Below are 10,494 nucleotides of genomic sequence, written 5' to 3'. Positions count from 1 at the left end.
TTGTCTTTGTGTTTCATTAAATTCCTTTTGGTGATCTGAAACATTGAAGTGTGACAAAAATATTAAATCTGTGAAAAAATGTTAAATCTGTGAAGGGGGAATACTTTTCATAGTATTGTAGAAAAATGTGATTAAAAATAATAATACAAAAAATCATTTGTGAGGAACAAAAGCAGAAAGTGTACATTACAAAATTAAGAAAAAAACAAAACTCAGACAACACAAATATTCTGTACAAAAGAAAATGCAAAGTCCTGTCTGAGGGTAAAACTAAAGCTAGGAAACCATGGCAGCAGCACAGTGAACCTGCAGAGATCTCACAGCTACAAGTTTAAATACGTTACCATAAAAAAACACTTAAAAAAAGACAGGATCAAATTTAAACTTCACAAGTCCAAATTTGAGGTCAAATTGGAAGAACTGTGAAAAGTTAATTCAACTCCAGAGGGTTTATCAGGCTGGTAGGCAGAATATGTCTGATCCCAATGTCTTAATTTTTTAAAGATTTTGTTGGCTCTAGTGGCCTTTATTTGAAAGTAGTTTGACAGGAAACAGGGTAATGAGAGAGGGGGAAGATATGCAGCAAATGTCACCAGGCCGGGAATCGAACCTGCGACCACCGCCATGAGGACTAAGGCCTCAATATGTGGGTTGTGCATTGCCCCTGAGCCACCACAGCACCCCAATTCATTCTTAATATAAAGGTTAACTAATGTCAGAGAGCAGCATATGTGCACGGTGCATGTCAAACATTACATAATAAACAGAGTGTACTAATTAGCAAGCAGCCTCCTGCCTAAAGGTGACAACAGGTGTACAGGTGGCAACATAAATTTATCTTGCTCAGAAAACCTGCAGCCCTGCCTTAGGAGTGAAATTCTTATTATTGTCATCTGTCTGCCTTTTTTCAAAGAAAGAGTGAGGAATATTATAAATTTAAAATGTTTGGATTCTTTCAACTAAAATCGTCGACTGCTTTATTTAAAAGATGAAACTACAAAAATTGAAGACATACAAAAATATTTACACACTTCAATTCTTCATTAATTGTAGCTAGATACAGCCTTCAATTTTGTTTAGCTATTTTTAGCCACTTCTCGAATTGGAAGCCAACTTGAGCTTCATCTTTGCATTTCCAAGTAGCAGCCACAAAATACTAGCCTTTTGACTCTTCATGTGTTTGGTCGTCCTTATCTCCATTTCCTCTAGTCATTTCTACGTTGTATTTCATTTCAATGTGCTCTGGTTCACATTCAAAAGGTTGAAGGTTCCTCAAAGCACAAAACTTACTGTTCTAGCGGAACGGAGCTAGCGCTGTAACACCTAGAATACGTCATCTACCCAGGATGCATTGCAGTGTAAACAACATGGTGACATACATGTGACAATATTTTATTTAAATGTATAATAACTGAACAACCTACATTATTTTTACTGCATTGTTTTTACATCTTTTTTCTAGAATAAAGTCTATGTCTCATGCCGCCCTGGGTGACCGCCAATGCCTGCCCGGACAAATAACAAAAATAATATTCCAGAGAGAATTGTACTGTGTCCTCTGTTTAACCTCTTCACTTTAACACAACTCCTGATGAGCTCTTGGTTTATCGGAGACGGAGCTACACTTTGTGTTTAAGGCAGACACTGAACAGAGTTGAATTTGATATGTTAAATTCACACTGTCACATAGTTTCATGGCATGACAACTACTTGTCATGCAATGGCAATGCCATGCCATGCTTGTTTACAACTGTTTCATCTAAATGTGAAAGTTTTCTCCAATAAACATTCACTAATATCTCTAGCTGGAGTTTGAGTTTTACATTTTTTAATCCATTGTTTTTATTTGTTTATATGGATTCAACTGATTTGCCTGCAAAGCATTCAGTTGAAAAACTGAATTCTCTAAAGCAATGGTTTTCAAAGTGAGGGAGAGCTAGCTGGCCATCTTAGAGCAATTACAAAATTGTACCCCAAACACCAACTCATGAAAATCCCAAATTTAAGTAATTATGGTCATACTATCATTTTTTAATTATTATTTTTAATTTGATTGGCCCATTTTACTGTCTCTTAGATAGGCTTGATGAAGTTGGCTAAATGTTTGCAGTTACATTTTCTGGGGTTTTTTCTTCTTTTTTTTTTTTTTATGTGACTCTCACCCCTTCCCGAAAAGCTTTGGACACCAGACAGGGGAAACAATTACATTTGATGGAATTCAGGGGCAGAGCCTATCAGTCAATAGGCAACATCACAGGCCACTGATGACATCATCACTGACCTCATGGAATTTTGTTTAACAAAATCAAAAAAGCAATTGAAATTCAGACCGGTTTTTCAAAAGTCGACATAAAATATTAGTCATATTTACTTATTTTGGAGTAGTTTCAAAGCTTACCAACACTAAGAGTGAGTTATATAGTTAATGGAAAAACATTCTAGAAGCCTGATTTGCTATAGACAGGTTCTGGTCAAACAACTGGGACAGCAAGTTCAACAAGAAAACAGAAAGTTTCTATCATTTTTTTCTTCTTTTTTTTTTACAAAAGTGACTGTCCTTTGAAATACATTCCCCTTACGACTGGTGAGTAAATTTGCTGTGTTTCTCTATATCTAAGTTCATATATCCTGACTGATTGATCGCATTCAGTAACAAATCTGCTCAGTTGCAGTTTATCGTACAAATAAATCTTTGCATCGACAAGACTTGTCAGGATGGAAGATACTTTTGAATGGGACCAAGTTTTGTCCCTTGACCCAGCAGGTCTTCGCCACTTGAAAAAAGACAAAGTTGACATGATTGTGGACATGTTTATTTCCACCAAAAAGTGGGAGGTTGAAGATAAACCTCCAAACAAAATCATACATATTTTCAAAGTATTTCAGGCTCTGTTAAGGATAAAGAATTATGAAGTTTGTGAAACACAAAGCCTCCTTGAGAAAGTTGGTGAAGAGCAAGTTAAAACTGAAGTCAAACTTCTTGCAAAAGTAGAGATGCTGGAGCAACGACTTCGGAGGTATTCTGAAGCAGAGAGGTACAAACATGACGTTGATTTAGAGACTGACGAGCTCAAAGAACAGCTAGAAAGCGAACAGGCAGAATTGATCAAGTCAACAGAAAAAATTGACAGAGAGAAAAGCAGAAGAAAGCAGTTGGCCAAGGAGCTGCAGGAAGCAGACACTAAGATCAGTAGGCTGAAACAGGAGGTAAGACAATATGAACAAACAATTTTTGAAACAGAGGAAGAGGTCAAGAAGCTGCAAAGAGAAATGAAAAGACTTAGGAAGGTTAATTTGGATCTCAAAGACAGCTTCAGAACCTATGGTGAAGACCTAAATGCTAAGAGTGGAAGGTTGCTAATGAATAACAAGAAAGAGCTTGAGGAATGTTTAGATAAGCTTCAGGAAACTCAAAGTAAAAATAAAGAACTACAAAATGACAGGGTACGGCTGACAAACTTTCTTCAGGAATCAGAAATGGAAAGAGAAAGGATAATACTTAAGTTAAATTACGTAACGGACCAGATACTAGAAACTGATAAAACTTTGGATTGGCTAAGGACAGAGAAGGATGCAGCAGAAAATAAATTCAGAGACTTGAAAAAAGATATTTACTCAATGACTGAAAAGTTTGATGAAATTGCAGCTGACGCCAGTGAAAGAGTGCACGAATGTAAGAAAACGCTCCGTGAGAAGGAACACGTAATCTTGGAGCAACAGAGAATAATCTTTGAACTGAAACACGATCTACAATTAACAAAAATTGACTTGAAGGACAGCTCTGTTGGTGTCTTGCAGCAGGCCATCGAAGACCGGGATAAAACAATTGATGTCCTTTGTGAGAAACTGGAGGACTACACTAAGCGAATTGAGAAAAATGTGCAAGTCTTTGAACAGCTGGAAACAAAAGGAAAGAAAGGCAAGATCATTCACTTCCTTGAGTCTCAGCTAGATGTTGCAGAACAGAGGGCAAACAACGCAGAACAGGCACTGTATCAAGCCAAAGCTATGATCAAGGAAAAACACAAAGAAGTCCGGAAGGTATCAGATATTTTGAGAAATTATTTGGCTGGTACTAACGGTCTAAATTCAGCCTTTAAAGACTTGGAGAAGTGGAAAGATAAAATGAAAGTGAAAGCTTCTGACAAGGAAGCATTTACCACAGCATTTAACCATCTTGAGATGAGAGTAAAAGACCTCATGGAGGAAAATTCGGATGTAAACAACATGAGGAAAGAAGGGACGAAGGAGTTCTACATTCCAAAAGGCCATAGACGGCTGAAACATAAAGAGGATGACAAGACTGAACAGCCTACACATGACTTAGGGGCAAGGCATAAAGCTAAACATTTGGAGAGACACAATCCTGCAGAGTCACAATTGGCACTGGACAAAGATGTTCAATGGCAATCTGCACTGTATTCATCTACAGATACCAGCACCAATACAGATGAAGAAACCCAACCCAGCCGGTTTCTTCATAAAGAGATTTCTAACTTAAGCAAAGAAATGGAGCTTGTGAAGAGGAAGCTGGACAGATTTCAGAGAATGTGGGACAATTTTAGTCCAGTTCAAAGAGAAAGCGCTGTTAGTAGGGCAAACATAGGATCAAGTAGTACGGGGATGTCATTTGCACCAAAACAAGTCTCTACTTTAGAGATGGAGCAAAGTAATGAGAGCCAGAGAGCAGTGGGTGGGTCTAAAATCATGACAACCTCTCTCAGCACTTTGACAGAGCGAAATGCAGCACTGGAGACTCAGGTTAAGGAGTTAACAAAAATACATTTGGATGATAAAAGAGTGGAGCAACAACTAAGAAGTGAATTGGCAAGCAGAAGCCACAGATGGGTTAGTGAAACAAACTCTGGTAGAATCACAGAATTGGAAAATTCTGAGGCTGAGCTACGCATGAAGGTTTTTGAACTTCAGGGGAAGTGTTCCACTTTCAATGAGAAAATACTAAGCCTTAAACAAGCCAGTAATATGGCCCAACAGGAGAGAAGACAGGCAGAAGATGGACGAGTGAGAGCAGAAGAAAAGGTACAGGAGCTAAAATTTAAAAATGCGGAACTCCAGAAGGCTATAGCCAAACTGAAAGACAAGAAGGCTTTTCAAGACGAGAACACAGAGAGACAAGAGGTTTACCTACAAGAAATGAGGAAAAGGGAGATGGATAATAATAAGGTTATGGATGTGCAGAAAGACGAAATCACGTTCCTGAGAAGTCTTGTGAAAAAGAAAGAGCAAACAATTCATTCACTGGAAGAGAACAAACTGGTTCTTCAAGAGGCGTGCCAGCTTGAAGAGGGTAAGCTGCAAGAGGAGTTGAAACAAGATCAACAGAAATATCATAAGATTCACACAGAACTTCTGAACTGTGTTGCAGCTTTTGAGAGAGATGCAATACCCTTAAAAGACACAACTCTGCTCCCTGTGGTTGATCAAGTAATGTATGCTTTGGGTAAAATCAAGGAACTTCTCAGCAGCACTTTGGGCACACAAGCCACATGCAAACATTTGGAAGAGAAATTAAAGGAGAAAGAGGATGCTCTAAAGAAGGCAGAGCATAAAATTCTTTCCAGTGATAGGGTCATCAATGATCTGCGTTTGGAGCTCTCCTCTTTGAGCAGACAGCAGCTGCAAGCTGACCAAACCATGGCCCAAGACCTAGCATCACTAAACAAAGCTAAAGAGACCATGAACGATCTTCAGCTTCAACTAGAAAGAAAAGATGACATAATAAAGAAAACCACAGAAAAATTAAATCGATCCTTGGATGAACGAAATGAGTTGATAAGCAAATATCAAAACGAATTAGCAGAACTTCAGCACAAACTTAATTTGGAAATGCACGCTGGCCAACGTTACAAAAATGAGATAGAGCAGATGCAGCAAGAAATAAGCTGTCTTAACAGTAAACTAAATGTCCAGATGGCGTTAAGCACAGAGTGTCTAAATGACAAAGCAGAACTGCAAAACAAACTTGCCCAGAAGGAAATAGAGCTCAAAACTGTTAATAAAGACTTATTGGAGCTTAGACAGAAATATGAAGACATTTCCTCAAAACAATCCAGAGAAAGCGCTTCACAAAAACGGGAATTGGATTTCATACAGAAGCAAGCTGAAAGGGAGACTGAAGAGTTGAAAATACAGGTAAAATATTTTAAAGAGAAACTTCAGGCAGCTGAAAAGACGGTCAAAGAATTCAAAAGGAATGAAGACAGCCTGAGAAACAAAATGAAGGACCTGACTCAAGAAATCGAGTTTTTTCAGAACAGGCAGAAAGCCATTGAGGATGAAAAGGGAATGTATCATCGAGAAAGTACTCGGCTCTCATTACAAGTAAGGAGACTGACCATTGCCAGTCAAAAGCAGCTGCAGCAAAATATCAGTGGTCCAACCATTGAGGAACTGCAAGGGAAGATCAGAATATTAGAAAGTGAATTTGAATATAAATTGAAAACTAAAACAGAAGTGAACAAAGAAATGATTGAATTTAGGATGAGAAAGACATGGCAGAAAAGGGTGGAGACACTGGAAGAATGTCTTAAGCAGAAAGAACAAGAGAATGAATCTCTTTTAAAAAGACAATCTACTCTCAGAAATCTCTTTGAGAAAGTGGAGAAAGAGAAAAGAGTACTTCAGGATAAGCTCAGGGCTCGAGGGAGATACTGATGTGACTGTCTGCTTGCCTGAGTGGGCCAACAGGAGTCTCTCCAAGACCTTCAAGTCTTAGAGAGACAAGGTCCTGGAGAAACTCCTCTTGGCCCACCTGAGCAGACAAAAGCATATAGGGGTCTCCTGCAGTTTGCTTTTTGCTGTGGAGTTTGCGATGAAGATGCCGTCACGCACCTTCGTAACAAACCCACTGTCACCTGTCGCTGCTGTTGTATTGACCATCCAGACCACTCAGGTCTTCTGGTTCTGGTTCACTCTGCAGCCCTTGGATCACAACCAAACAGGAATAAGCACCATTCAGTTGTTATGCTCTACTAATCTGGAACAAGCCTCTAGAAAATAGAAAAATGTTGAAACAAGTTCCTTTAAATCAATGTTAAAAACCCACATTTAGAGTTGCCTTTAATTTATAACAGCTGAAAAATCCTAAAATGCTGTTTGTTTTTCATCTCGTCACCCTGTTCCATTTTTGTTTTTGTTTTTTGCTTCTGCAATGTAATGTTTTTTTAGGTTGTTTGTTATTTTATTTTTCTTCCAAACGTGCATAGATTTTGAATTATCTTGTTGTTGAAAATGTGATGGTGATAAATTGATGATGATTTTTTTTTATTTCAGATATTTCACCAATAAAAAACAATACTCAATAAAAAGTATACATTTTATCTAGTATCTAGATAAAATGTATCTAAGTGCAGATACTTAGATATATTTTCTAAGTATCTTTACTTAGAAAATGTGAAAGTTCTACTATCACCAAACGTACAGTACAGACCAAAAGTGTGGACACAACTGTGTGTCCAAACTTTTGGTCTGTACTGTACATACTCAAATACATGCAAATACACCACTTGTTTGGTGGCTTTGAGTGTGAAGAGGAGTATGACAAAGTTTGACTTATTTAATCATACGCCTTTTCTATCCTGTAGTTCATGACATGAATAATCTTCCCATTTCCTGTATCCCTTCTAAATCCAAAATAGTTTCTGAACCAGATATAAATAATGCATACACATATGTATACATATGTATACACTTACCTAAATGAGATATACATACATACACACCCACACACACACACACACACCCCCACACACGCACACACACAAACATCAACCTACAGACACGTGCCCAAGCAATCCACAGTGCTTTAATTTTTGTCTGAATTATTCACCCCTCTTCATGTGTGAACCTTTGGATACTTTGAGACTTTTCTTAAAAGGTTGATTTGCTTCAACCAAATAGCAATACTTGTAGCTATTTTAGATCGTTCATAATTAATATGATGTTTCCAGCAGATCTTATTATTAATCAATACGCCCAAAAACCTAATTTCAGTGACTCTGAAATCAGGTTCCTAAATAACACAAATTTGGTTTTATCTAAATTTAGTGATAATTTATTAATCTCAAACCACTTTTTTCAATTTACATGAAATTAATTTCTGTCAATGTTTGCGTCATCTGCAAATAAAACAAAATTAAGTATGTCTGACACCTTACATATATAATTTATGTATAAAATAAACAATTTTGGTCCCAATACTTAGTAGTCCTGGGGAACACCACAAACATTGTCTAATGGTGCTTTCACACCAAACATGTTTTGAAAGTAAGGCGAGTCTGGTTTACATTTAAAGTATATGTGGAGGCACGTCAAGGGCCGTGGAGGCGCGTTTCAAGTGTCTAGCACAGTGTGAATTGAAGCGTTTGGAGAGTTTGCCATGTCAAGAACGTCCAACGCGTCCAACAGAAAAGACCGACAAGCCCTCGACGCGCCTCCACATGGACTCTGAATGTGAACCAGTCACGCGAAACGATGGGTGTAGAGCAAAATGTCAAGAATCTCCATTCAAAGTGCACATACGTCAAACTTGAAGTGTCGGAGGTGTTTTTGATGCACTTAACGTGTTTGGTGTGAACTCAATGTTAGCATGATGAGGACTGGAAATCACTCATTTGCACAAATTGTTGCCTGTTGTGTGTGTTCCATGCTAATAAAATTGTTTGCCTTGCGGTAAATTTTTACGGAACTAGCTCACATCACAGCTGCCTGGTGGTTAGCATGTCTTCCCACTGGGCCTACTGTTTTTGTGGTTCGGGATGTGCATCATTTTTGCCCCTATGGTATACTATGATGAAGACCAGTATGAAGCATATGGAATCTGCCCAAGGCAGAAAAGCGTTCACAGAGCTAAATGCTAAGTTACATGCAACAAAAATTATTGTAAATTAAAATTAATCTTGACGCACCTCCACATATACTTTGAATGTAAACCAGACTCGCCTTACATTCAAAACGCGTTTGGTGTGAACGCACCATTATACAATGTTTGTGGTGTTCCCCAGGACTAAGTATTGGGACCAAAATTATATATAAGTTTATGAACAATTACTCACTTGCGAAGAAGTCAGGCATGCATCCCTCAAAACTGATTTTAATAGGTTTTTGATTAGAAAATATCAAAAACATTTAGATTAAACATAAAGTACGGTTGTGTGTGGAACTCCAGGTATTTCATTTTCACCCTGGTTAATTTATCTGTAAGTTGTCGAGATTGAGGTGACATTAACTATTGATATTGTGTGTGTGATGCCTCCCTGGGGTGTTTGTTTGGTGTGCTTATAAAACTGGACGGAAGAAGAGCAGGCTAGACATGTGCAATGATGTTCTCTTTCCTTAGTGCTGCCCTGCAATTTAGAGCTGGCACTCAAAAAATAATGAGTGCAGAGGGAATAAATGGGAGCTACAATGAAAGAGAGAGAGAGGAGGGGCAATATGAGAGTTGAATAAAACATAAACAGTCTGAAAGAGATGGATCAGATGATTGGTGGTACTTTCCACCACTGCACACTGAAAACCAACCTATGTACACTACCGAATATACCTGCCAGCGTGCAAAGCTACAATCTACAGGAACTACAGTCTGTGCAACATGTGTTCATGGATAGATATCTGTTGCACAAATCTCTACTAAGCCACAGTTGAGGTGATTCGATTCACCAGAGAAATTACTACGTTAATCACTTATGCATCCAGCTGCAGCTCTTCATTCTTAAACATGCTCTTTGTCTAATCTACACTCAGCATTTGGTTGTTCTCCCTCCTCTGGCCACTTCAGCTCCTGTCCCCGTCCAGCACCAGGGAACAGCTGGTCTGAGCAGGCTCCTATTATCTCTCTGTTATTAGACTGGGGAGATGGAGACATTTAACACGGTTGCTTCTAAGACCAAAGCCCCCACGGCCCTGCATGTAAATTGCATTGCTCTTGCAAACAGTCTTATTAAAATATGACCACTAAAAAGGGACTCTGGCTCTATCCTTCTGGTCCAGTTTCAGAAACATTTACTGTTGGATGGGTTTAATCATTTTTTCAGAGTATGATATCAAATATTTAATAACTCTAACGCGTCCTTGGATGATAATTCTTTAGGAGAAAAACTAAAGTAAAAATACTATTCTTACCAAAACTATAGATTTGATTTCCTGTTACCATAAGTTAGATGCCTCTCAAACAAGTTCTCAGCAGCTTCTATATGATCATTTTGTTCACTCAGATTTTCCCACCTGATCTGATTAGTGAAGAGCCTTAATTTGCTTTTTGTTCTTTCCAGGCTGCTATGCATTTGTTTGTAGCTATACAGTTCTCCTATTGATCACAACTGATTACACCCAGTTTTAGCTGATCAGATGTACACACTGAATCATGAGAGAGAGAGCACACTGCTAAGGGTTATAGCAGCAATGGACAATGTTTTGTCTTTAAGGTGTGTTATTTTTCTGTATGAAGATATTGTGATTTCTAAATTGAAATCAGAG

Source organism: Xiphophorus hellerii, chromosome 16 (genome assembly GCF_003331165.1).
Source record: "Xiphophorus hellerii strain 12219 chromosome 16, Xiphophorus_hellerii-4.1, whole genome shotgun sequence".
NCBI classification, from domain to species: domain Eukaryota; kingdom Metazoa; phylum Chordata; class Actinopteri; order Cyprinodontiformes; family Poeciliidae; genus Xiphophorus; species Xiphophorus hellerii.
The sequence above is the reverse complement of the archived record's forward strand: the minus strand, read 5'-3'. Positions refer to the sequence as shown.